The sequence below is a fragment of the Giraffa tippelskirchi genome, chromosome 4 (genome assembly GCF_054371585.1).
Source record: "Giraffa tippelskirchi isolate mGirTip1 chromosome 4, T2T-mGirTip1v1.2.pri, whole genome shotgun sequence".
In the NCBI taxonomy this organism is placed as follows: Eukaryota; Metazoa; Chordata; class Mammalia; order Artiodactyla; family Giraffidae; genus Giraffa; species Giraffa tippelskirchi.
In genome coordinates this window covers 134079730-134107116 of record NC_137278.1, presented here as the reverse complement: position 1 = coordinate 134107116, position 27387 = coordinate 134079730, and the positions used below count along the sequence as shown (strand labels likewise).

The 27387-nt window shown below is 40.9% G+C and overlaps 1 long non-coding RNA gene across 1 annotated transcript in view; it reads right to left on the bottom strand.

Moving 5' to 3' along the window:
* The window catches only part of LOC145503884 (uncharacterized), a 69226-nt gene extending 42564 nt beyond the window's left edge, over positions 1–26662 (bottom strand). The window contains exon 1 of the long non-coding RNA XR_014051867.1: positions 26559–26662. This is a non-coding gene — a long non-coding RNA (uncharacterized LOC145503884). The remainder of the gene's footprint in view (positions 1–26558) is intronic.
* Between the last annotated feature and the right edge of the window lie 725 nt (positions 26663–27387).

Here is a 27387-nt window from a genome sequence, read left to right as displayed (position 1 = left end):
ATGTTTTCTAAGGAGTCCAGATTCTTCTGACTTGAATCCTAGACTATCAGAGCCAGAAGGGATCGCAAAGTCAACCAGACCACTGGTTCCAGTCTGCGGCATTTGAACTTACAGAGACTGGAGTTGCTGCAAGTCTTAAAACAAATATCCGCTTATAGGTTTTTTTCTTCCCCCCACTGGGCAACAAAATTGACACCTTTATATATGCTATCCATAACTTTTTGAAATTAAAAAGAGTTTTCATACTGTAAAAATCTGAAAACTACTGATTAATTCCATTTACAAATTAAAACAAAAAAATGTCCAGAAGCTGGACTTGCTCAGTGTCACAGAGTGAATTGGGATCGTGTTGGGTTCCCACCCATCAACCCACTGTCCTTTCAAGTATCCCACCCCCCAATACCACAATTCTCATAATTTCATAGCAGCTTCCACAGACTCTATTGCCAGGGGGAATAAAGTGTCCCCATCTGGATCAGACTGAATTATGAAGGAGCAACATTTTCCTCCAGAGCAAATGTTAAGCTTTATTGAAAAGTATTGCCAGACTATACTAAACAAATAAATATCCTCAGAGAGTATGCTAGTATTTTAAAAGAATTGCTCCATCTTTTTTTAGCTAATCTTATCTTTCTCACTGTCCCAGCCATGGGTGAATAAGAAGCCAAGATCCTGGAGGAACACTAATCCTTCCCTTGGGTTCCAGAAGCTCCCTAGATCAATGAGTTGTTTATACTTAGGCTGATCTGACTTGGATTTGGGGGAATAAACTCAGCTCTCACGAATAAATATCTCAGAGCCCTCCCAGCCTGAGATATGGTGGTTACCCAAGACACCTTATGGCTGAGGCTGCTTCAATCAGGAAAATGAAGGACAAGAGCACTTATGTTGGGACAAGCACTGCCCAACACGCTTTAGTGCTGATGACGGGCACCGATTGGGGAACTGAAATCATCTATTACAAGAGTCTCTGGACCAGCTGACTCCATGATACATGACTCTGTAGAGACCCCATGTTAGTCCCAGATATTTCTGAATTTCATTCCTTTTCAGAAGGATCTTCGCTCTAAGTACATGAGGATAGGAAAAAAGATTTTGTATAATCACTCTGTCATCCTTCATTTTAGTGAAAAAAGAAAATTGATTTTGAGATATCTGTTGTGTAAAGCACTTGATGTGAAACCTCTAGTTCTAAGGTAATTTATAAAAAGAAAGAAGTTTACTGCAGTGTTGAAATCTATCTTTTTCAATTCACAAGGGCAAGAAAGAAAAATAATAATAAATAATATTAGGTTTCCAGCGTGGGGACAAAGTATTGGTAAAATGTCATGGTGGAAATAAAGAAGAAAAGAGAACACAAAGCAAGATTATAGTTTGAGAAAGATGTGGAAAAAAGATACAAAACCAGAAAGAAAAATAGGAGCTTGTTAGTGATAACAAAGATTCTTAAAGGTAAAACATACCAATTCATCTATATAAACAGAGGTAACAACAACAACAAAAGGATGAAAATTTGTTGACACTACGATCAGAAATCTCAGGGGTACAATGTTATAGTTAAATTCTGCTTTTTGATCTAAAAAGGTCAGAAAAAGAGATTTGGGGAAATAAGCAAGGGAAACTGTGTGAAATGAGTTGTTGATAAAATAAAAGCCAGTATATGAGAAACGGTGAAATATCTTTCAACCACTGTCTCTATAACACACATTCTAAGTTGTTAAAAGAGTTAGTAGGTTTAGAGAAATTCTGATCATTTCGTTAGGGAACACTTAGGATGCAGTATTTCAGAAAGTTGTCTAAGAAAGAGTTCTTTAGGATATTAGAAGGAAAAATAAGAAAAAATGAGCACACATGGACCTAATTTTCTTATTTTTACTCTCCTTCCTGAGAAAGGCCTCCCTGGAGGGCATTTTGTTAGGTGAAATAAGCCACAGAAGCTTCTTTATGACGACTGCTTTAAATCTTTGTCAGATAATTCGACATCTCTGTCATCTTGGTGTTGGTATCTATCGATTTGTCTTTTTTCATTTAGTTTGAGTTCTTCCTTGTCCTTGGTGTGATGAGCGATTTTTAAAATTGGATCCAGGACAAATGGGGCATTCTGTGAGGAACTGTTGCTGTCGTTGTTTCGTCTCTATGTCATGTCCAAATCTTTTGCATCCCTATGGACCATAACCCACCAGGCTCCTCTGTCCATGGAATTCTTCAAGTAAGAATACTGGAGTGAGTTGCCATTTCCTTCTCCAGGGGATCTTCCCAATCCAGGGATGGAACCCACGTCTCCTGCATTGGCAGGGGGTTCTTTACCACTGAGTGACCAGGGAAGCCTCTGTTAAGAGACTCTGATCTTATTTAAGCCTTCCTTGTCTCTGGCTTCCTGTGACATCACTTTGTCGGGGCAGGGGGCAGTGGGGAAGCAGGGACCACCTCTTCACTGTCAGGTGGGGGTAGAAGCACAGGTTTCGTCTTGGCCTTCATGGACCCCTGAGGTGGGACTCCTCTTTACTGCTGGGTGTGGGTGGGAGTTTGACTCTGCGCTAGGCCAGTGCTTGGAGGTCTTCATGACTTCCCCTCTCTCAGCCTCATTGACATGTTGTTGGAGACATAAGAGGACCTCACTACTGCCAGGCAGTGGGGGAAATCCTGACACCCCATTAGACCTCCTTTGACATTTTCCCGGGGGTAGGGATGGGGGGAGGGTACCCCATTCGTGACCGATGGCTGTCTGCTGATCTCCACTGACAACACGGGAGGAGGCCTCATTATCTCCCAGGGCTACGGATGAATATCCTGGCTCTCTATTCTGCCTTTCCTGACACCATCCTGGCAGAGAGAATGGGGCTCCTGGTATAAGCCTCACAAGGGCTGGGATCTAGTCTCCCCACTGGCAGGGATGGAAATGGGGCCACAGATCTGCTGTAGTGGTTGGCTGGAGAAGAGCAGTTACCATCTAAGAGGTTTCTGTCTTGCTAGACTGCTCTTTTGGCTGGAGAGAGCAGGCATCTGCTGGGGCTTCTTTTGTCCATGCTCACTGGCATTTCCAAGTTGCCAGATTCTTCAGCTCCAAGTCTGGGATACATGAGGCAAAAAGGAAAATACAGGAAACTCATGATCATACGGTTCCTTGGATTCTGAGTCCCTTGTCAGTTTGCCTTCTCTCCACCCCTCTGAGCCTTCCTGTGTTTGTTTTACATAATGTACAGGGCTTTCAATTGCACTTAGTGAGAGGGACAGGGAAAGCTACATCTACTTATTCCACTTTTCCATTTGTGGAAGTTTTTACAAATCATTTAAATACAGATGACAACGATACCTGCCTCCACATCCCTCCAAGCACTTCTGTAAGATTTAAGTGAGCTAACCGGACATTTGGAATCATCTCTGGCATGGCGGGCTAAAGTCCCTGGGGTCACAAAGAGTTGGACACGACTGAGTGACTGAGCCCACACACTGGAATACATTAAGCCTTATGTAAGTCTTAGCTCTTACAGCAACAATTAGATAAACAATATAATGTGGCTGTTCAAAGGACGGATTCTGGTATCAGGGTGCTAGGTTAAAACCCCAGGTCTTACATTTAATAAATGTGTTACTCTTTGGGAAATTACTTAATCTCTCTGTGCCTAAATTTCCCCACCATAAATGGCCATATTAACAGCTTCTTCATAGGATTGTTGTGAGAATTAAAATAGTCAATATATCTAAAACACTTAGACAATTGCCCAACACAAAATAAGTTTTATTTAAGTATTAGATAATACTCTTTTAGGGCTTCCCTGGTAGCTCAGCTGGTAAAGAATCTGCCTGCAATGCAAGAGACTCCAGTTAAATTCCTGAGTTGGGAAGATCCCCTGGAGAAGGGATAGGCTACCCACTCTAGTATTCTTGCCTGGAGAATTCCATGGACAGAGGAGCCTGGTGGGCTACCATCCATGGGGTCGCAAAGAGTCTGACGTGACTAAGCACAGCACATTACTCTTTTAAGCTAAAGTGCTTTATTTTTTCTCCTCAAAACACCCCATAATGTAAGTAGTGAAGCATCGTTATCTCCATTTTAAATAAAGAAACAGAAGTTCCGAGGCATGCAGTGACCCTCCCAAGGTCACAGAGCCAGCCTCAGCCCTAGGTCTTCTGACATCAAGTCCAAGGCTCCTGCCGACACGTAACACTGAGTTGACTCTGGGTTAGGAATACAAGGAGAAGACCAACATTTGTGCTTGGACACCAGGGCAAATAGCAAATTCAGAAACCATACCGGGGCTGGCAGGGTAGCGAGAGGATGGGAACAGGATGGCAAGAGAGACAGGAAAGAGTGTGATTGTTGGGCTAGGTCTATGTCAAGAAATTGGTGTTGAAGAAACCACCAAGATTATTTCCAATGAGAGACTTCTACCCCAGAGGGTATTCCATCAACATCACCTGTTGGCAAGGCAGGGCAAGGTTCCCTAATGGCTCACCATGCCCATTCCACGGCAGTCAAACGCTCTTCAGGGAGAGCCTAGTTCCAAGAAAACAGAGGCTGTGCCTTCTTCAGTTCAGAGTGTCCTCAGGTCTCCCTACTCAAGGATTCCCACTGTCCCCGACCCAGCCCACTGTCTGTATACTTCTGAGCCAGTCCAAATCCAGCTGGAACTTCAGTGCCTGCATTAAGAGCTACCAAGCGGTTCTGGGGACACCAGCTCAAACTGAACTCGCCCTTTCCAAAACCCTGAGCCATAACCATTTCTGCCCTTTATTTTCAGATGTGTCTAATTAAGCACCATTCAATGTCTACTGTTACATTTTTCCTGATGTGTTTCACATGTCGGAATTTTGTGTAACCAAGAGTGTGGTTCTCCAGGGCAGTGGCTACATCACACGGGTTTTGTGGTATGACCTCAAGGCGTTTGATACAGAACGTGGTACTCTGTAGTGAGTCAATTTATACAAACTTTGAAAGAAAAGGTCACAGCCAAGCAGAGCTGCCCCTATATGGGGTATATGGGGTCCCAGTCTTCTTTATTTTTTGAAAGGCTCTGTCTAACTAAATACTGTGATTAAAATATGTTTTACAAAACATGTGGGTCCCTGGAAAGTATAGTGATTCATTGATGAAGATTCAGAATAATGGATAGAAAGAGGTAGAAGAGATACTTTGATATGTATTTATCATCCAGTTGTGGCAAATGTCCAAGGACCTTCTTTTTCTGTCTAGATCCAGAGATCTTCTCTTCATGTTCTTTATCATCAATCGTGCTATTCTTGGATAATTTCATATTTTCCTCCCACCCAAAAAAACTTAAATGCAGAGTACATCATTTGAAATGTTGAGTTGGATGACTCACAAGCTGGAATCAAGATTGCCAGGAGAAATATCAACAAGCTCAGATATGCAGATGATACCACTCTAATGGCAGAAAGTGAAGAGGAACTGAAGAGCCTCTTGATGATAGTGAAAGAAGAGGGTGGAAAAAGCTGGCTTAAAACTCAACATTCAAAAAACGAAGATCATGGTATCCAGTCCCATCACTTCATCACAAATAGATGGGGAAAAAATAGAAACAGTGGCAGATTTTATTTTCTTGGATTCCAAAATCACTGTGGATGGTGATTGCAGCCAGGAAATTGAAAGACACTTGCTACTTGGAAGAAAAGCTATGACAGACCTTGACAGTATATAAAAAACAGGAAAAAAAAAAAAAAAGGCAGAGACATCACATTGCCAACAATGGTCCATATAGTCAAAGCTATGGCTTTTCCAGTAGTCATGTATGGATGTGAGAGTTGGACCATAAAGAAGGCTGACTGCTGAATAATTGATTTTTTTGAATTGTGGTGCTGGAGAAGACTCTTGAGAATCCTTGGACAAAAAGGAGATCAAATCAGTCAATCCTTAAGGAAATCAACTCTGAATATTCATTGGAAGGACTGATGCTGAAGCTGAAACTCCAATACTTTGGCCACTTGATGCAAAGAGGGAACTCATTGGAAAAGACCCTGATGCTGGGAAAGGCTGAAGGCAGGAGGAGAAGGGGATGACAGAGGATGAGATGATTGGATGGTATCACCAACTAAATGGACATGAGTTTGAGCAAACGCCGGGAGATAGTGAAGGACAGGGAAGCCTGGCGTGTTGCAGTCTATGGGATCTCAAAGAGTAGGACACGACTTAGCAAGTGAACAACAACAAAATAATGTAGCATGGTATTATTACTCACAGTGTCATCACTCTCTGGAACAAGTTTGTATTGACACCATACAGATCTCCTCATCTCTGCATGTATTTCATGCTGTTTGTATCATTTATGTATGATATTGGCTCATCGGTCATGTAGCCTGTGAGATTTCCAAGGACTCTCTCAAAAGTAATAACTGTGCTCCACTGATGACAACCACAAAGGCAAATCTCATCCAGAGAATACCAGAGAATGTGAGCAATAATCTATTTGGGGATCATATCAAGTTTCCAGAGTGGAATTTTATAGGATAAAGGGAGAACAACTTGTCTTCCAACTCTGTTTTCTTTTTTACTACATTCCCATACTGTGACTTCTTTCCCTGCTGACCACACCTCTACCTTCCCCATCGCCACCAGCCAGCAGGGTAGGTGAGGGGCCTGTGGGTAGAGTTAGTAAAACTGCAGGAAATGTTCTCCCTTTGTCCCAGGGGAGCATGAGCATGTTGCTTCCTGACCTGCATACAGGTTTCTCAAGAGGCAGATCAGGTGGATGTGGTATTCCCATCTCTCTCAGAATTTTTCACAGTTTATTGTGATCCAAAGAATGCTCAAACCACTGCACAATTGCACTCATCTCACATGCTAGTAAAGTAATGCTCAAAATTCTCCAAGTCAGGCTTCAGCAATATGTGAACCGTGAAATTCCAGATGTTCAAGCTGGTTTTGGAAAAGGCAGAGGAACCAGAGATCAAATTGCCAACATCCATTGGATCATCGAAAAAGCAAGAGAATTCTAGAAAAACATCTCTTTCTGCTTTATTGACTATGCCAAAGCCTTTGACTGTGTGGATCACAATAAACTGGAAAATTCTGAAAGAGATGGGAATACAAGACCACCTGACCTGCCTCTTGAGAAACCTGTATGCAGGTCAGGAAGCAACAGTTAGAACTGGACATAGAACTACAGACTGGTTCCAAATAGGAAAAGGAGTACGTCAAGGCTGTATATTGTCACCCTGCTTATTTAACTTCTATGCAGAGTACATCATGAGAAATGCTGGGCTGGAGGAAGCACAAGCTGGAATCAAGATTGCCAGGAGAAATATCAACAACCTCAGATATGCAGATGACACCACCCTTATGACAGAAAGTGAAGAAGAACTAAAGAGCCTCTTGATGAAAGTGAAAGAGGAGAGTGAAAAAGTTGGCTTAAATCTCAACATTCAGAAAACTAAGATCATGGCATCTGGTCCCATCACTTCATGGCAGATAGATGGGGAAACAGTGGAAACAGTGGCTGACTTTATTTTTCTGGGCTCCAAAATCACTGCAGGTGGTGATTGAAGCCATGAAATTAAAAGATGCTTACTCCTTGGAAGGAAAGTTATGACCAACCTAGACAGCATATTAAAAAACAGAGACATTACTTTGCCAACAAAGATCAGTCTAGTCCAGGCTATGGCTTTTCCAGTGGTCATGTATGGATGTGAGAGTTGGACTGTAAAGGAAGCTGAGCGCTGAAGAATTGATGCTTTTGAACTGTGGTGTTGGAGAAGATTCTTTCGAGTCTCTTGGCCTGCAAGGAGATCTAACCAGTCCATCCTAAAGGAGATCAGTCCTGGGTGTTCATTGGAAGGACTGATGTTGAAGCTGAAACTCCAATACTTTGACCACCTGATGCGAAGAATTGACTCATTGGAAAACACCCTGATGCTGGGAAAGATTGAGGGCAGGAGAAGAAGGGACGACAGAGGATGAGATGGTTGGATGGCATCACCGGCTCAATGGACATGGGTTTGAGTGGACTCCGGGAGTTGGTGATGGACAGGGAGGCCTGGCGTGCTGCAGTTCATGGGATCACAAAGAGTCGGACACGACTGATCAACTGAACTGAACTGAAATTGTGATCTACACAGTCAAAAGCTTTGGCATAGTCAATAAAGCAGAAAGAGATGTTTTTCTGGAACTCTCTTGCTTTTTCGATGATCCGATGGATGTTGGCAATTTGATCTCTGGTTCTTCTGCCTTTTCTAAAACCAGCTTGAACATTTGGAAGTTCACGGGTTCATGTATTGCTGAAGCCTGTCTTGGAGAATTTTGAGCATTACTTTACTAGCGTGTGAGATGAGTGCAATTGTAGCATTCATTAAAATCTCCCAACAAACATGTCATTGATAGGATCCATTATTATCCATTTGTTATTGAATCTCATTGCTCACCATCACCTTCACCACTCAGATTACAACTGCTAGTACTATTTTTTAGTTTTGCTCAAAGGGATGTTGTCAAATGTGTGTATTTCTGATTATTCTGTAAAGCAATGGGCATGTCGATATACAGAATAAGGGGTTTGTTTTTAGCTTAAAACAACCTTTGGGACTTCCCTGATGATCCAGTGGTTAAGAATCTGCCTGCCAGAGAAGGAAATGGCAACCCACTCCAGTATTCTTGCATGGAAAAGTCCATGGACAGAGGAGCCTGGTGGGCTGCAGTCCATGGGGTTATATGACTGAGCACGCGTGCATGAGGGTGGAGGGAAATGGGTTGGTAGCAATAAACTGGTAGAACTAAAAAAAAAAGAATCTGTCTGCCAATGCAGCATGCACAGGTTTGATCCTTTGTTCAGGAAGACCCACATGCCTCTGGACAAGTACATGTAGTAAACCCATGCACTACAGCTATTGAGGTCTTCCCTGGTGGCTCAGTAGGTAGAGTCTGCCTGCATCACGGGAGACCTGGGTTCAATCCCTGGGTCAGGAAGATGCCTTGGGGAAGGAAATGGCAACGCTCTCCAGTCTTCTTGCCTGGAGAATTCCATGGACAGAGAAGCCTGTGGGCTACAGTCCATGAGGTCACAAAGAATCGGACACAACTGAATGACTAATACTTTCACTTTCACAACTATTGAGCCTGCACAACTAGAGCCTGTGCTCTGCAATACGAAGAGTCACCTCAATAAGAAGCTCACACACCACGACTAAAGAGTAGTCCCTGCTCCCTGCAACTAGAGAAAACCCACATGCAGCAACAAAGACCCAGTGTAGCCAAAAATAAACAAATCAAATAAAAAATTTTTTTAAAAACCTCAATCTTTGAAGGCCTTGGTTGACTGTAAGTAAATTTTATTCATATTTGCCTCTGTTTTCCTTTCTAAATAGATTATGTTCCTCCATGTAGAAAACAGAATTCCTAACTCTGATGGCAGTTCAGGCACAGTTTCTAACAATTAACCTCACAATATACAGTATGGCTGATATTTATATAATAGAAATAAGCTCTTAGAAACTAATGTTTATTGTGAGCCCCCCATTGTTCTGGGTAGTTCTCTCCTGTTATTGCATTTAACCAATTGAGCAACTAATCTAATGTTGATTCGCAGTTTGATGTTTCCTTCTTTATTTTTTTTTATGGCTGCACTGAAAGGCATGTGAGATCTTAATTCTCCAACCAGGTATTGAAAACAGGCACCCTGCAGTGGAAGTGCAGTTCTAACCACTGGATCACCAAGGACTTCCTTTAAAATAATTTTTAAATTGTTAATGCTATCTCTTCCCTAAAAAGAAGTTGAGCTCCAGAATCTAATGTGCTATGACATCCAATGTGATTGATAACTGAGTTTGTAAGGAATGATACATTATTGGATTTTCATATTATCATAGAGGTACTATATCACTATATCACTGGAGTAGGAAATGGCAACCCATTCCACTATTCTTGCCTGGAAAATTCCATGGACAGAGGAGCCTGGCAGGCTACAATCCATGGGGTCTCAAAGAGTCGAACACAACTGAGCACACACGCACACACACACTATATCATTAGAGATTAATTTTTCATATTAGCATATTATCATCATAACTAAGAAAAATATGTAACTGAGTGTCTTCTTTTATAAGAAACATAACCCTGAAAAAAATCTCTAGGGAAAAGAGCTGCAACTGAGTTAATTTATTAACTTCATAAACTGTATTGAATATGCTATTATTGGCTATCTAAAAAATGATACTTCATTTAGTGATCAAACACACAAAAACCCAAACAAACAAAATCAGGAATCTGCATGTCAAATTGGCTTCCCTGGTGACTCAGATGGTAAAGAATCTGCCTGCAATGCAGGAGACCAGGTTCAATCCCTGGGTCGGGAAGATGCCCTGGGGAAGGAAATGGCAACCCACTCCAGTATTCTTGCCTGGAGAATTCCATGGACAGAGGAGCCTGGCAGGCTACAGTTCATGGGGTCGCAAAGAGTCGGACTCGACTGAACAACTATCACTCATCACTCACTCATGACCAATTGCTTAATCATAAGTAATGCTTTAGAAGTGTGAAAGTGTTAGTCACTCAGTCATGTCCGACTCTTTGGGATTTCCCAGACAAGAATACTGGAGTGGATTGCCATTTCCTTCTCCAGGGGATCTTCCTAACCCAGGGATCAAACTCGGGTCTCCTGCATTTCAGGCAGATTCTTTACCACCTGAGCCACCAGGAAAGCCCCATACTTTAGAAGATTTTGCATGTACTTAGACCATGGAAAACTCCAGTAACTTATTCAAGTGAAATTACCCTGCTACTAGTCTGAACTATTTTAGAGTCCCAGAAATAGCAGGTTGAGAAAGATACTCATCACCTATTCATCAAATACCACCCTAGCACTGCCACTTGGTGTGTGATTCTGGATGCTTGGAGACTCATCCTGGGCCCTTCCCATCATCCACATCCAGATCCTTCTCTATTTGAATGCAGAGCCACTAAGAAATACAGCAGATAAGCAAACACCAAAGATTTCATCCAAATCATTTGTAACAAGTCTGGTAAACATTCACATTAAAGAAATGTCACATTCAGTGTTGGCTGTGAATGATGCAACATTCGAAGTGCTGTAAAAAATTAATAAATGTAACTTGGCTTCTTTGATTTGAAAGTTTTGGGGGCATATAAGTAGAAGCAATATTTATTATTTGGTGCTTTTGACACTGTAGCCCAGGGGTGAACAAATAAAGCTTTATTGGAACACAGCCAAACACATTCTCTTACCTATTGTCTAAGGCTGCCCTCAGGCTCCAATGGCTGCAACAGAGACCATGAGAACTGCAACATCAAACACTGTTACTCTTTAGTTAGTCCTTTACCAAAAGGTTGTCCACCTCTGCTGCAGGCAGTTAGTTGGGATACTTTGGAGAATAAGCAAAGAAAAAATGCAGCAAGAAAAATATATATAATCTCCATCCTTAAAATATCTACCCAAAGAAATCATTTGTCTTCAATAAGATAGTTTCCTAGTACAGTAACCATTTATTAGCCTTACAATTGGTTTCCCCTTAACCTTAGGCTGTTCACTAGTTCTTCAAATACTTAGTGTCATCACAGTGACACATTCACCAGCCACGGGCAACATCCTACTCTGGGCCAGAGGCTGACTTCAGTTCTGCATTATTCTTGCTTCATTTAAAGAGCCAGACCTAATTTTATTAAAGCTAAGGAAGTCCCAGGACATCATCAATGGTTAGAGGAACAACCTCTCTCTGGGAACCACATGGTTATTTTAGAAGTAGTAGTTCATGTAACAGATCTATAAGTGAACATGGCATTTCTTTTATTGGAACATGGCGTTGGTCTGTGTTTTAAAATGAATTTCTATGGAGAAATGTCTGTTTAGTTCTTTGGCCCATTTTTTGATTGGGTCGTTTTTTTTTTTCTTCTGGAATTGAGCTGCAGGAGTTGCTTGTATATTTTTGAGATTAATTCTTTGTCTGTTGCTGCATTTGCTGCTATTTTCTCCCATTCTGAAGGCTGTCTTTTCACCTTGCTTATAGTTTCCTTTGTTGTGCAAAAGGTTTTAAGTTTAATTAGGTCCCATTTGTTTATTTTTGCTTTTATTTCCAATATTCTGGGAAGTGGGTCATAGAGGATCCTGCTGTGATTTATGTCGGAGAGTGTTTTGCCTATATTTTCCTCTAACAAACACATGAAAAGATGCTCAACATCACTAATTATTAGAGAAATGCAAATCAAAACCACAATGAGGTACCACCTCACACCAGTCAGAATGGCTGCTATCCAAAAGTCTACAAGCAATAAATGCTGGAGAGGGTATGGAGAAAAGGGAACCCTCTTACACTCTTGGTGGGAATGCAAACTAGTACAGCCACTATGGAGAACAGTGTGGAGATTCCTCAAAAAACTGGAAATAGAACTGCGATATGACCCAGCAATCCCACTGCTGGGCATACACACTGAGGAAACCACAATGGAAAGAGACATGTGTACCCCAATGTTCATCGCAGCACTGTTTATAATAGCCAGGACATGGAAGCAGCCTAGACATCCATCAGCAGACGAATGGATAAGGAAGCTGTGGTACATGTACACAATGGAATATTACTCAGCCATTAAAAGGAATACATTCAAATCGGTTCTAATGAGGTGGATGAAACTGGAGCCCATTATACAGAGTGAAGTAAGCCAGAAAGAAAAACACCAATACAGTATACTAATGCATATGTATGGAATTTGAAAGATGGTAATGATAACCCTATATGCGAGACAGAAAAAGAGACACAAATGCGTAGAACAGTCTTTTGGACTCTGAGGGAGAAGGTAAGGGTGGGATGATCTGAGAGAATAGCATTGAAACATGTATATTATCATTTGTGAAACAGAACGCCAGTCCAGGTTCGATGCATGAGACAAGTGCTCAGGGCTGGGGCAATGGGATGACCCAGAGGGATGGGATGGGGAGGGAGGTGGGAGGGCGTTTCAAGATGGGGAACACATGTAAACCCATGGCTGATTCATATCAATGTATGGCAAAAACCACTACAATATTGTAAAGTAATTAGCCTCCAACTAAAATGAATAAATTAATTAAAAAAAAAAGAGAGAGAGACAAAAAAAATAGATTTCTAAAACTTCCCAGGCCTGCTTGCCAATGTAGGGGACATGGATTCGATCTGTGATCTAGGAGGATTCTAAATACCACAAAGCAACTAGGCTCATGAGCCACAACTACTGAAGCCTCTGTGCCTAGAGCCTTGCTCTGCAACAGAAGCCACAGCAATGAGAAGACTGTGTACTACAACAAAAGAGTAGCTTCCACTAGCTGCAATTATAGAAAGCCCATGCCCAGCAGTGAAAACCCAGTGCAAACAAAAAATTTTAAAAAAATAAGTAAATAAATAAAAATGGATTTTTATTTCTTTAACCAATGTCTTTACAAGTACTTGAGGTACAATTCTGTGATTTTTCCAGAAAAAAAAAATTGACACACAGTGGCAGGAGTGTTGAATAAACAAAGAGTACATATCAGAGTGGGAAGAGCATGTCCTTTGGGGTCATAGGGACTGGGTTCAAGTCTCAGATTTTCCTCCTACTAGTGTGTGACAACCCTCTGAACCTCAGTTTCCTATCCTTAATATTGAAATAATCCCTACTACATACGTACATAGGATTATAGTAAGGATTTTAAATAATGCATTTAAAATGCACAATCAGAGCCAGACACACAGTAGATTTCCAAGTGGTAATTTAGTGAATGGGAGTTGAAAGTGAAAGTGTTAGTCACTGAGTCGTGTCTGACTCTTTGTGACTCCATGGACTGTAGCCTACCAGGTTCCTCTGTCCATGGAATTCTTGGGGCAAGAATGCTGGAGTGGGTTGCCATTCCCTTCTCCAGGAGATCCTCTGGACCCAGGATTTGAACCTGGGTTTCCTGCATTGCAGGCAGACTCTTTACCTGGGAGTTAAATGGGTACTGTTGTCTGAATGTTTGTCTCCCCTCACTTCCCAAATTCATATGTTGAAATCCTAATGTCCTATGTGTTGGTATTTGGGAGGTGGGACCTTTGGAAGGTGCTTAGGTGATGAGGGTTGACCTCTCTTGAACGGAGTTAATGTACTTACAAGAGACCCCATGGGGCTCTGTGGCCTCCTCCCCCATGTCAGGAAGGTGTCAGCTACCCAGAAGAGGCTGTGCTGGCACCTAATCTCGGACTTCCGGCCTCCAGAACTGCGAGAAATAAATTACTATTGTTTATAAGCCTCCCAGTCGGTGGTATTTTGATTTAGCATCTCAAATGAACTAAGACAGTGGACATATTCATTTTTCTTTTCAAATTTCTTTGTGATTTAATCAGATTTTCCTAGAGGTAAACAAGATTCTTAAAAGCAGTGATTCAGGTAAACTTCAATAAATTTAGGAAGCTATACCTTTCCTGTAAACAATAGTTTCAAAACACAGTTTCTAACTTTAACTACAAAGAGGATATGGAGACAAGGGAAACCAGCAGTTTCAAGGGTGCCCAGGCATAAGCCTGATGTCAAGGACATTCCTCAGCCCCTTGCCTCGCTCCTGCAGTGCTCACAGATGCTTGCCATTGGAAGCACAGCATCCAGAGAATGATCGTTTGGGTGATTCCTTGCAAATCTTCCATCCAGACAGGAAAGACAATAGCCATCCTTGTGAAGATGATACAAGGCTGTGTAATACAGTCAGTCCTTTGTGGGGTGTGGTGCCAGTAAAGCATGAACTGCAAGTTCAGAGATCTGAACTGCAGATCCACTTTTGCAATTAACCAGCTGTGTGACTTCAGCCAAGGCGCTCAGTGATTCTGAATCCCAGTGGCCTTTTCAGAGATAAAAGAGATCTGTGTGGTCCTTTCAGGTCAATAAAGTCTTCTCCATCTGTGCAATGTAGTATATACAAGGACTTTGATGGAACAGGTGACTGGCTCTATGCAAACCTAAAATATTTGCTCTCTCTGATTTCGGACAAGTTTCTCAGGCATTTATTTCTAATGAATCCCACATTTGCTAGTTTCTGAGTAGCTAAAATTGGGCCGCTGCAATTACCTGGTTTTCAGAGGTATTGAACACAATGCATTAGTAGTCTCCCGCTGGCTTGTACTGCTTATCTCCTCTCTATGTAAGGACTCATAAACAACCACTCAGTCACCCATTCTAGAATCTTGCTAGAGGTTGGTGTCAGTCTGATTGGTTCGCTCTTTACAGAAATCACTTTTCTCTCCTCTTTGAAAACTAGGGCCATGTTGACCAGTCTCTGGTCATTTGCTTATGTGCTCTCCACTGAGCACTGGTCTGGATTGTAAAGATTGTGGTTCTGCCAACCATGCTTTCCAGGCCTTCTTGTCCCGTGGCTTCCCATTGGATTCAAGCAATGGGGGCTACTGGGGAGAACTGGCAGGTAAGAAGGGAGAAGTGACTTTCCCTTATTGGGTGTCAGTTTGGGATGTAAGTGGCAGCAGGTACAGCAGCCGTGTCACCAGCACAGTGATGGGGTGGTGACCCCAGCTGGCAGCAGTGTCACAGGGCCCAGCAGGCCAGCCCTGGAGTTTCTGCTCCTGACTCCCAAGTCACAGTGGCACTGTTTCAGAGAGAAATTTGTTTCCTGCAGTTTCTAATCTTTCAGTAACCTAATTCTTCTTTCTTGCTCCTTCAGCCTTTCCAATATCCTCATAACCAATTTTTGTATTAAGTTCCCTCTTTTTGAAATACCTAAATGATTTTTCTTTTCCTAAATGGACCTTGACCAATACTATATACACTTTTTCAGAGTTTGAATCCTTAAGCTAATTTAAAGCTACTCTATGATCTTTATTTTGAAACCCAGAGCTTTAAAAATCTGGATACACCCAGCTGCTCATTTCATAGAATCAAACCAACAGAATGTAAGGGGGACAAAAATTGTTCTTCTCAAACTCCAATAAACTTCAAGAAAAGATCTAAATTAGTTAATGTATTGAAAAATGTTCATAATAGCTGCTCATCATCTGTTGTTTGACACTGTACTGGTTATGAAAATATTTCATCATGACAATACTGACTGTGATGAAATTTATTCTACAAACAACTTTCTTCAGAGCATTTTTTTTTTTAATCTTTGGATTATACAAAACCACCTGATAAAAATAGGCACTACAATTCCTGGGCGTTTAGTTTCAAAGTCTGTTTTCCCATCTGTTATCCAAAGTCTAGGTCTACACAGCCAAAGCGAAATGGAAGATTGTGTAATTATCCTTTGACTCAGAGACAAATAAGAATATCAAAGTAGGGAAGGGACATCTGTGCTCCTTTGATTTAATACCTCATCCAATATATGATTCCTTTGAAATGTCTAGTAACCATAGAGTGGATATTTATGCTATGTTTGACTACTCTCAATGATGGGTAAGTCATTACCTTTCCAGTTAATCCATTCATTTGTTGGAGAACCTGTAGTTCCAGAAATATGTCCCTTTCATTGAGCCCAAGGAATTAGCAGGCATGAAGGTAGCTTCTACTCATGGGTGCTAATTATTCCATTGAGGTTTATAAAGAATAACTAGATTCCCTATTCTTTTTGAAAACCTCTTTACACCAATGTGAAAAATAGATATGACATCTCTTTATGGAAACACTGTCAGCTTCGCAGTGGCAGGCCCAGTGACCTGAGGAAGTTCTCAGTGCCAGGAGGACCCTATGACTAAAAAATGAAGGTTTAGCTCTTCTCTGAAAACAATGAACCTGAAAACAAATAGGTTTTCCTTTCCGTGTCTGTACAGGTTCCTTCAAAGGCACAGCTCTACCCCTTTCAGAGGAGGTCTTAGCCGAAGTGAGGTCATCGTCAGATACGCTGACTCCAAGGACCCTCCCTTTATCTAGAAACATGAGGACCCTGCATAACCACAAAAAACATACTTCTTTGAGAATGTGACTCAGAAATATTTATTCAACTTATGTTTTGCATATCATTGTGCAAGTGTGATGTTGCTAGTGTGAATGGTGGCATCAGAGCAAGGTGGAGATGAAAGAGAAATGGCAAGATGTAAATTTTAGGAATTTGATAGGAATTTAATTTTAAATGGCTTTGTACGCCATGCCCAAAAGTTTGAGTGTTATCCTACAGCAAAGAGGAGCCACTGACGAATATTAAATATGATTGTAGGAAGATTTCACTGGTGGTGAGTGGAGCATGAATTGGTGGGAGGAAAGATTGGTGGTGGGGCAAGTAGTCAGGCAATAATTCAGGAAAGAAAGGAAAATCTGTGGGTAATATGGTGTCAGTCAAAGGAAAAGGATTTTTTGATTGATGGGATGTGGAGAGTCAGAGAGAAGAACAAACAGACCACGATTCTCAGGTTTCTGGTTTGGGCAACACTGTAGATGGTGGAGCCGTTGACAGAAGAAAGGAAGGTAAGAGGAATGGCTAGTTTAGGTTATGGGGGTTGGTGAATTCTCTTCAGGGCATGGAATAAGGAGTCTTCTGGTTACAGATAGCTGACTTAATACGTGCGTTTACCTACAAAAATCTCACTAAATGACAATAAGGGAAATTTTAAATCATGTACTGTCCCCAAATACAATTTAGAAGCTGGAAAACATGGATATAGATGTAAATAGGGTGACTCAGATCTGTGAAATCTGAATGCCTAGCTAACTCTGAATGCCATGATAGAACACCTAAAAGGCTCAGAAATTTCTCTTACAGGTTCAACTGGGTGTGAAGACTAAATGTGGGTCTGAGAGCTGTTTGAAAAGGAGTTCCACAGCTAATTCCCCCACCATCTCCCACAGCTGGGAAACAGACCTTCCCAACCCCTGTAGGAGGATAAACTAGATATATACTGGATTTATAGTGAGAGAAAAGACCCTGGAGAGAGATACTGGGCTTACATGAACATCAACATAGTGAATGGTAAGATACCTACTGCTTCTTCCTCTGTCACCAACATTTCCCTCCCAAATGCTGAAAGCCAGACTTGAGACAGGATGATGTTTTCAGGGGACTCTGATTAGGCCAAGAGATAAGATCTAAACTTACCTTAATGACCTCAGTAAGTAAGTCCCTCCCATTACCCAGTCCTGTACACACACCAAGATTCCAGCCATCCTTTTAGTATCCTACTCTTAAATATGAGTAGATAGCCAAGGCCTACGAAACATTTGAAGGAAACTATTAACATGAAAGATAGAAATAAATCATCAAACAGAAGTTACTTGGAGGTTCAGATTCTACAGCAACAACAACAAAAAACTTGAAAACAAACCATCACAGATAAGAAGTGATATTGGATCTACAAGACAAAAACAGGTTGCTGCAAAAAAAAAGAAGAAGAAGAAAACAATAAAAAACAAAAGAGTTCTTGGAAATTAAAAATATGAAAGCTCTATACAAGGGTTGGAAGATAAATTGAGAAAAGCAGAGCAAAAAACTAAGAGAAGGAAAACAGAAAGAAAAATCAGAGGATAAGTCCAAGAGGTCTAATATCTGAATTATAAGAGCTCCAGAAAGATGGAACAGAACAAACAGAAGTGAAGAAATCAAACAGTTCAAGAAGACTGCCAAAAGCTGAGCCACACGAATTTCTACATTAAAAAGGCCCACTAAAAGTCAAGCATAATGGATGAAAAACAGACCCATAATAAGGAATTTCATGAAGAAATTGCATGTCAGTCACAAAGAGATAGACAAACAGGTTATATACAAAGAACAAGAGTAAGAATAACTTTGGACTTTTCAACAACAGTGGAGACTGGAAGTTAATGAAACATTTTCATAATTTGAGAGAAAATTATTTCTGACTCAGAGTTCCATATACAGTAAAGCTTTTAAGTGGGAAGATGGGCTAAGGACATTTTCAGACACGCAAATCCTCAAACATTTCCTTTTCGTGGTTACTGTTAGAGCAATAGCAAGAGGAGGGAGCATGGGAAGATAGGAGACAGCATACCCAGGAAACGGCGGAGCCAAGTGCAGAAAGAGGAGAAGGGTACCTCCAGGATGGTAATGGGAGATCCCAGGATGCAAACTGAGCAGCAGGCTCAGAGAGTGACCTGAACAGATGGAGCAGGTCAGAAGACGCAGGGAGAAAGGGCTCCAAGAAGAGGAAACTGATGTATCTGACCATATGGAAAGAACACATACACTTCTAGGGAAGAGACTGGCACCAAACTGATGATAAATTCTGATACAACTAAGCCAATTTTTAAGTGTATTAACTCTAGGAAAAACAAAAAGATCTGAAAGAAAAAATAATCGTGACATATCATATGGACCACTGGTGAACAGTGGTATTTCTTAATAATGAAAATGCTGAATATTTATATAACCATAAAAGTATTTGACTCTATTGGGAGACAAGGAAACAGGAAGTGTACATATGTGTACAGTGTGATGGGGGAGGAATACTGTGCTCAGTCACTCAGTTGTGTCTGACTCTTTGTGACCCCATGGACTGTAGCCCACCAGGCTCCTTTGCCCATGGAATTTTCCAAGCAAGAACACTGGAGTGGGGTGCCGTGTCCTCCTCCAAGGGACCTTCCCAACCCAGGGATCAAACCCAAGTCTGCATCTCCTGCATTGGCAGGCAGATTCCTTACCACTAGCACCACCTAGTAGTATTGAAGTGAAAGCAAAAGTGAAAGTCGCTCAGTCATGTCTGACTCTTTGGGACCCCATGGACAATACAGTCCATAGAATTCTCCAGGCCAGAATACTGGAGTGGGTAGCCTTTCCCTTCTCCAGGGGATCTTCCCAACCCAGGGATCGATCCCAGGACTCCCACATTGCAGGTGGATTCTTTACCAGCTGAGTCACAAGGGAAGCCCAAGAATACTGGAGTGAGTAGCCTATTCCTTCTCCAGCAGATCTTCCCGACCTAGGAATCAAACCAGGGACTCCTGGGATTCTTTACCAACTGAGCTATCAGGGAAGCCCACCCAGTAGTATTGAGAAACACTAAATCCACATATTCCATAAACAAATCATGATCGTGCCCAAAACTTGGAAAAAAAAGAAACCATATTAGAAAATTTAGAATTGCAGATACAAATATTCCTTAAAACATGGAAAGAACTGAACATGATTGCTTGGAGAGTAGAAAATGTGGAAAGGAATGAGAAGCTGGTTTCAGAGCTTTTGGGCTGTCTAAAACTATGCACACACATATATATATTTGATTTTGGTGGTGGTGGTTTAGTCACTAAGTCGTCTGACTCTTGTGATCCCATGGACTCTAGCCTGCCAAGCTCCTCTGTCCATGGGCTTCTCCAGTCAAGAATACTGGAGTGGGTTGCCATTTCCTTCTCCAGGGGATCTTCTTGACATGGGAATCAAACCTGGGTCTCCTGCATTGCAGGCAGATTCTTTACCAACTGAGCTATGGGGGAAGCTCATATTTGATTTTAATAATCTTTAATTAGAAAAAGAGAATGATAGCATGAAGTGAAGACAAAGTATAAAGTAGCCCTGTCTAATAGAGTTTTCTTCAATGATGGAAAGTACATCCAATATGGAAGCTACTTGAAATGTGACTAGTGTGACTGAGAACAAATTTTATCATTTTATTAAGTTCTAATTAATGTGCATTTAAACAGCCATGCGTAGCTGGTGGCTGCCATATGAGACACTGCACACAATGGCCTGCTTTTAACTAAGACCAGCTTTTTTCACTGACCCATCTTTCTCCTGCTTCATCATTTTTTGAGAATCCCTTGGACTTCAAGGAGATCCAACCAGTCAATCCTAAAAGAAATCAACCCTGAATATTCATCGGAAGGACTGAAGTTGAAGTTGAAGCTACAATACTTTGGCTACTCGATACGAAGAGCCGACTCATTGGAAAAGACCCCGATGCTGAGAAAGACTGAGGGCAGGAGGAGAAGGGGGTGACAGAGGATGAAATGGTTGGATGGCATCATTGATTCAATGGACATGAGTTTGAGCAAGCTCTGGGAGATGGTGAAGGACAGGGAAGCCTGGTGTGCTGCAGTCCATGGAGTGGCAGAGTGGAACATGACAGAGCAACTGAACAACAACAGCAACCAGATCATTTCCACCAGCCAGGCTGAAATATCATTTATCCACCTTTTTAAAAAATGCTGCTTTGACCCCCATCCCTCTATGGCTATCCACCCCATTTCTTTGTTCCTTTCATAGAAAAACCCTTCAAAGGATTTCTCCATACCTGCACTGTCCTATACAGCAGTCACTAGCCACATGTGGCTATTTAAACTTCAATTAATTAAAATTCAGTAAAATGTACAAATCAGTTCCTAGGTGCTCTTGCTGCATTTCAAGTGCTTAATAACCACATGTGAATTGTGGCTACTGCATTGAACAAAGAGTCAGGTTATCTCTGTCACTGCAGAAATCTCTGTAGGACAGCACTGGAGGGAGGCAGGGAGTGCAGAGAGAATGGGTATAGTTGTTGGCTATTTGGTAGATTTGGTGTTGGACAGATAAGACAGTTGTCTTCTGGTTATTTCTTTTTTTCTCGATGGAAAAGGAAATGAGGTCATCAACTGAGAGTATGAAAGGAGAGGGGATGTTGCAGGTGTGAGAAGAAAGCAGATGGAACCAAGAAAGCAAACAACCTTTCCAGAGAGCAGGAGAATAAACGGACAACAGAAATAAAAAGTAGCTTCTTCCAAGAAAAATTGGAATCATTCTATTTCATTTTAATATTACTATTCTTCAGTGTTGCTACTAAAAAGTGATTCTAAAATTGGCCAGTGTAGTCGGGCATGGAAGCATGAGCCAATTTTCCAGCTACTCTTCTTCCCTCATCATGGCTTTGAAATCTGACCATGATGAGAAATCTCATTGCCGTGGCTGTGACCACAACCATAAACTACCTATACAGCAGGAAGGAAGGGGAGGTCCCTTCCTGGAGATGTTTTGCTATGATAAGGTATGGGAACTTCCTCAGTCAAGGTTCTGTTGATTTTAAGAAATAGAAACCAATTCAATCAAGCTTAGACAAGAAAAAGAGATAACTAGTGTCCTCTGGAATTCACAGGAATGCAGTTGGTCCTCAAAGGGATGTGAACCACAGGTAGCCAAGAGGACTAGAAAGCTCCAAGGGACTCAGACAGAAGCTTATTTCTCTCTCTCTTTCCCTTCTCCCCTATACGTATGGCTTCTTATCACTACTACTGCACAAGAAGCATTTTCTTTCTTTTTTTTTTTTTAAAAAAAAGATCAGCTTTCTCTACAGAATTCTCAGCAACTTGATGCATGAGAGGTGGCCACTTCCATAATACCCTTAGTTCTCATTACTTCAGAACAAGAAAACATCTCAGATTAACAGGAACATGTCAGTACCAGCCTCAAACATCCAACTGAATCTGATTAGTGAAATTTAAGACAACTGCCTTACGCTGGTTTAAGCATCTCTAACAGGTGACAAGGCCATCGGTACAGACTTGACTTCAGGAGCTCATTTCCAGGGTGTGGGGCAGTCCCAGAGCTTCTTGGCAATGGGACTTCCTCTGAGAAGTCTTTTCCTGTTCTATTACATTCTCGGTCACACCAGAAATGGGTATTGTGGGTGTTGCCTCTCCCCACAGTTGTAAATAGCCACTTCCTGCCCAGGATGGAGGTTGGTGCCTCTGGCCTTTTAGACCAGGTTCATTCTTCTTTGTCACAACTTCATAACTCTCTCAAACATACAGTAGGTCCAGTCCCTCTGCTTTCAGACATTTCTAGGAGCAGGGAAACATTCAATATTCTCTTTGAGGGACTTATGATATGAGCTTTATGCCTTTGATTTTTTGTCACCAATCCTCTCCAACTCTTCTGTCTCTCTCTCTCTTTCAATACTTAGCCAAACACAACCAGTAGCAACCACATATGGAACTAGGGTTCTGTTTTCCATCATCTCCTCCCTGAACTATAAGCTCAATAGTGAAACAACCTGCCTTCAAGGTAATCACAAATAACACCTTTACCAGATGTTTTGCCTTCTCCGCAGCCTCTGACATCAGATTCCTCGCTGTTACTACAGATTGCTAAACCGATATTTTAAGGGTTTTATTTTTTTTTTTTCAGCAGCATATCACTTTTGGTACTAATTTTTATATTGGTCAGGATAGAGTTGTTTGTTTTATTGTGGTGGTGGTGTTGCTCAGTCACAGCCGTGTCCTACTCTTTGGACCCCATGGACTGTAGCCCACCAGATTCCTCTGTCCATGAGATTTTCCAGACAAGAATACTGGTGTAGCTTGCCATGCCCTCCTCTGGGGGATCTTCCCGATCCAGGGATCGAACCAGTGTCTCTTGTCTCTTGCATTGGCAGTTGGGTTCTTTATCACTAGTGCCATCTTAACTGTTTTATTGTAGTAGCAGTTTACCCTAAGAGTCTCAGTGACCTTAATACAATAAAAGTTATTTCATATGCACCCCGGCTCTGACTTGAGCCAGATGAATCTCCAGGGCGGCTGCCTCCCATGAGGTGACTGTTATTGAGAAGGTGTCTGTTTGCACTCTGTCACCTCAGCTCATGACCTTTGGCCATGGCCAACAAGGGAAGAGATCACAGAGAAAATTCAGCTTTTCCCATTGGCCAGAATCATATGGCCCCACCTGACTACAAGGGGGCTGGAAATTTGAATGAGAACATGGATAACTGTTGACATTAAATGTCTCTTCCATAGTCCATGGAGGCCCCTCTTGAGAGAGCAAAGCTGTAAGATCAAAATAGCTTGGACAGTACTACAGGGAGGACCTATTCTGGAGAGCAGCTGATCTGCACTGAAATTTGTATGAGTGAGAAACAAAATTTTGTAGAATTAATCCACTGAGATTTAGAGATTTAACTATTCTTGCAACATGGTCTATCTTATCCTGATTAATACAGGAACATAAAAAAATGGGGTAAATGAAACAACATAGCTTACTTTCCCTGAAGCAACTGTAATTCTAATTCAACTACTAGTAGGATTTTTTTGGATAATCTGACAAAATGATACAAAGCTAATGTGGAATAATAAAAGAGTGAGAATAGCCAGTACAACCATAAACAGAAAAATGAAAGAGAACAAATTTTACCCAACATTAAGACATTTTATACATAGACGAATTATGGGAAAACAGAAGGACATTACAGAGAAAGTACAGGAAATAACAAAGGTGTTAGTGGAGAAGAGAGATCCCACAGAGAGACCCATATACTTTTGAGAATTTAGAAAATAAATATATTGGTATTTTAGGTCAATGGGAGAATATGAATAATTCAGAAATGTTGTGACAAACAAGCCATTAGGAAAAAAGTGCTGAAGTACTCTACTTCTTACACCCAAATAATATCTCTGTAGATCAATAATTATCAAGTAAGACAAACAATAACAATACTAGAAAAATCACTGGTAATTTTTTTTTCAAAAAATTTTTTCCTAATTTTGAACTGGGGAAGGTCAATAGTCATATAAGATAAGATCAACAAATTTACACAAATTTGCAAGACAAAGAATACCATACACAAAATCAAGTGATAAACCACAAGATAGAAAAAAAATTTTCAATTTCTGAAACTAAGGAAGGGGGTTAATTTCTTTCTATAACAAAGAGATCTAAGAATTAGCAAGAAAAAAAACCGAACGATTCACTGGAAAAATAGTCAAAAAGCAGACAGTGTGCAGCAAAATAAAACAAATAGATAACAAACATATAAAAACATTTTTCCAGCTTTTTAAATAATCAAGGAAATGTACGTTGAAACAAGATACATTTTTACGTATTTACTTGCAAAAATAAAACTGCTCATACTCAAGGGTATGGGAAACATGAACTCTCACATGTTGCTAATGGAATGTAAATTGCTATAAATTCTTTAGAAAGCAATTTGGCAGTAAATATTACAATTTTAAAAGTGCATTTTCTTTAACTTAGCAATTTCCCTTCTAGGAATTTTTCCCACAAAAACACTTGCACACACAAATATATACAGTACAGAGACAGCCTAATAATATTGCTTGTAATAGTAAGAAAACTAGATGAAATTTAAATGCCCATCAGGAAAAGATTTAATATGCTACAGTGGCCCTATAAAATGGAACACTACATGGCTGTTCAGTAGAATCAATACAATTATCTGGGCTCCCTTTGTTGGCTCAGCGGTAAAGAATCTCCTGCCAACGGAGGAGACACAGATTTGATCCCTGGTCTGACAAGATCCCACATGCCACGGAGCAACTAAACCTGCGCACCACAACTACTGAACCTGTGCTCTAGAGCCCAGGAACTGCAACTACTGAAGCCCACTCAGCCTAGAGCCCATGCTCCACAAGAGAAGTCACTGCAATGAGAAGCCCACATACAACAACGAGAGACTACCCCCATACTCTGCAACTAGAGAAAAGCCCCCGCAGCAATGATGACACCACACAGCCTAAATAAATCAATAAAATTGTTAAAAAAAAAAAAAGATCAATACATTTATCTGAATTGGTACAATAAAGAACATCAAAACTAAATTATTTTAAGTGAAAAAATAAGGTAGAATACAATATTATTAAAAGTGAAAATTCCAAGGACTAAATTTTTATACATATACTTTCATACATGTACATATATACATACAAATTTCTGAGAAAAGAGAAATAATAGCTATAATTATGTTTAGCTATAATTACATTATATATGAGGGTGTAGGCAAAGAGGTAGGATTTTACATTTTATGTTTTACCCTATTGTTAGAATTTTTTCAACTTGTGCATGCATTACTTTATGAGAAAAAAAATTTTAACCATCAATTCTTTCTTACAAATACAAATTTTATATTTTCACCTGTCAATCTGGATCTAAAAAGATATTAGGAAAAAAAAAAGAAAAGACCAAAGTTAGATATTCATAGCATGTAACAGAAGAGTAAACTAATCACCAATCCTAAAGAAAGAAGAGAGCCTCAATGTTCATGAATTGTCAAGTCCTGTTTCTGCTCCCAGGGAAAAATCTCCAGGTTTAAATAGTAGTCTTTCCAAAAAGAAAATAAAAAATAATAGTAGTAGCTCATATTTATTAAGCAGTGAGTAAGTTTTAATTCAGTACATGAATTATCTCATTGAATCCTCACAGACTCCACGTGGTAGGGACACTGCCATCAGCTCCATTCTACTGATGAGGAAACTAAGAACCAGAGAGAAATCAAGAGATTTCACAGGAAATCCAGGGCTTGCATTTGAAAGCATTTGTAGTATGCGTCCATGGGCTTCCGTGCAGACTCTGCTCTCTGTGTGTGTGTGTGTCCAGAAAGGTGACTTATCATTCCCCATCGGTCAAATGAGGAAAGTGACAGCATCTATCTCATGGGGTTGTCATGGGGATTCAATAACATGGTGTGATATGCTTCACTCAATGCCTGGCACCAGAGCAAGCTCTCCATAAATATCCACCATTGTGGCTGTTGTGGCAAGACCTTTTATGAATGGACCCTCATCTGTCCAGTCTGGTATCTTTGCAGGCCCTCCTCCGCCCCTCCTTGAACTCAATCTCCATTTCTTCTAAGCTCGTTGCCCTTCCCTCACGCCTTCCCAAGGCTCCTGTGCTTCTCTTGTCCCCTTTGCTAGATTGTTCAGTCCCACCTTCCACCACTTTTTCACCTGGCTGACTCTTATCCTTAAGACTCACCTGAGGAATCACTTCTCCCTGGAAGCTTTCCTTGATCTCAGCTTTCTGGGTTAGACGCTCCCCATTGAGTTCCAAAACCATCTTTTGCTTCCCTCTCTCAATGTATTTGTCAAACTGCAACTTTCTAAATTTAATCTGCCACCACTCCCTAACCTCTGAACTCTTGAAATCAGGTTTTAGTTTTTCTTCATCTGGTTTCCTCCAGTGCTTAGCACACAATCTGGCAAAAAATATATGCTAAATAAATTAAGTTGTAACTGAAAAAAGAATGGGTTATTTGTCCCATAACCTCTATTGATCATTCCAAGGTGGTTATTCCTTTTGTAAAGTAAGTTTTAATTCAGACAAGCAGAGTTATTCATTCATTAAATTATTATTACTATTTGCTCCTACTTTCCTGGGCTTCCCTGGTGGCTCAGACAGTAAAGTATCTGCCTACAATGTGGGAGACCTGTGTTTGATCCCTGAGTTGGGAAGATCCCATGGAGAAGGAAATGGCAACCTACTCCAGTACTCTTGCCTGGAAAATCCCATGGACGGAGGAGCCTGGTAGGCTACAGTCCATGGGGTTACAAAGAATCAGAGATGACTGAGCAACTTCATTTTTGCTCCTACTATTGTTTTAGGTGCAGCAGCCACCACAGTAAACAAGATAAAATGTTCTGCTTTCTGATGGTGACAGTCTAGTATGAATGAGAAAGAGAAAACAAACAAGTGAAAAGATAATTTCAATAGTGATACATTCTAGAACAGAAATAGAATGGGTTAAGGGTGGAGAGTGATGGGCGACAGGGACTAACTTCTGCTGTCTGGTCAGGGAAAGCCTCTG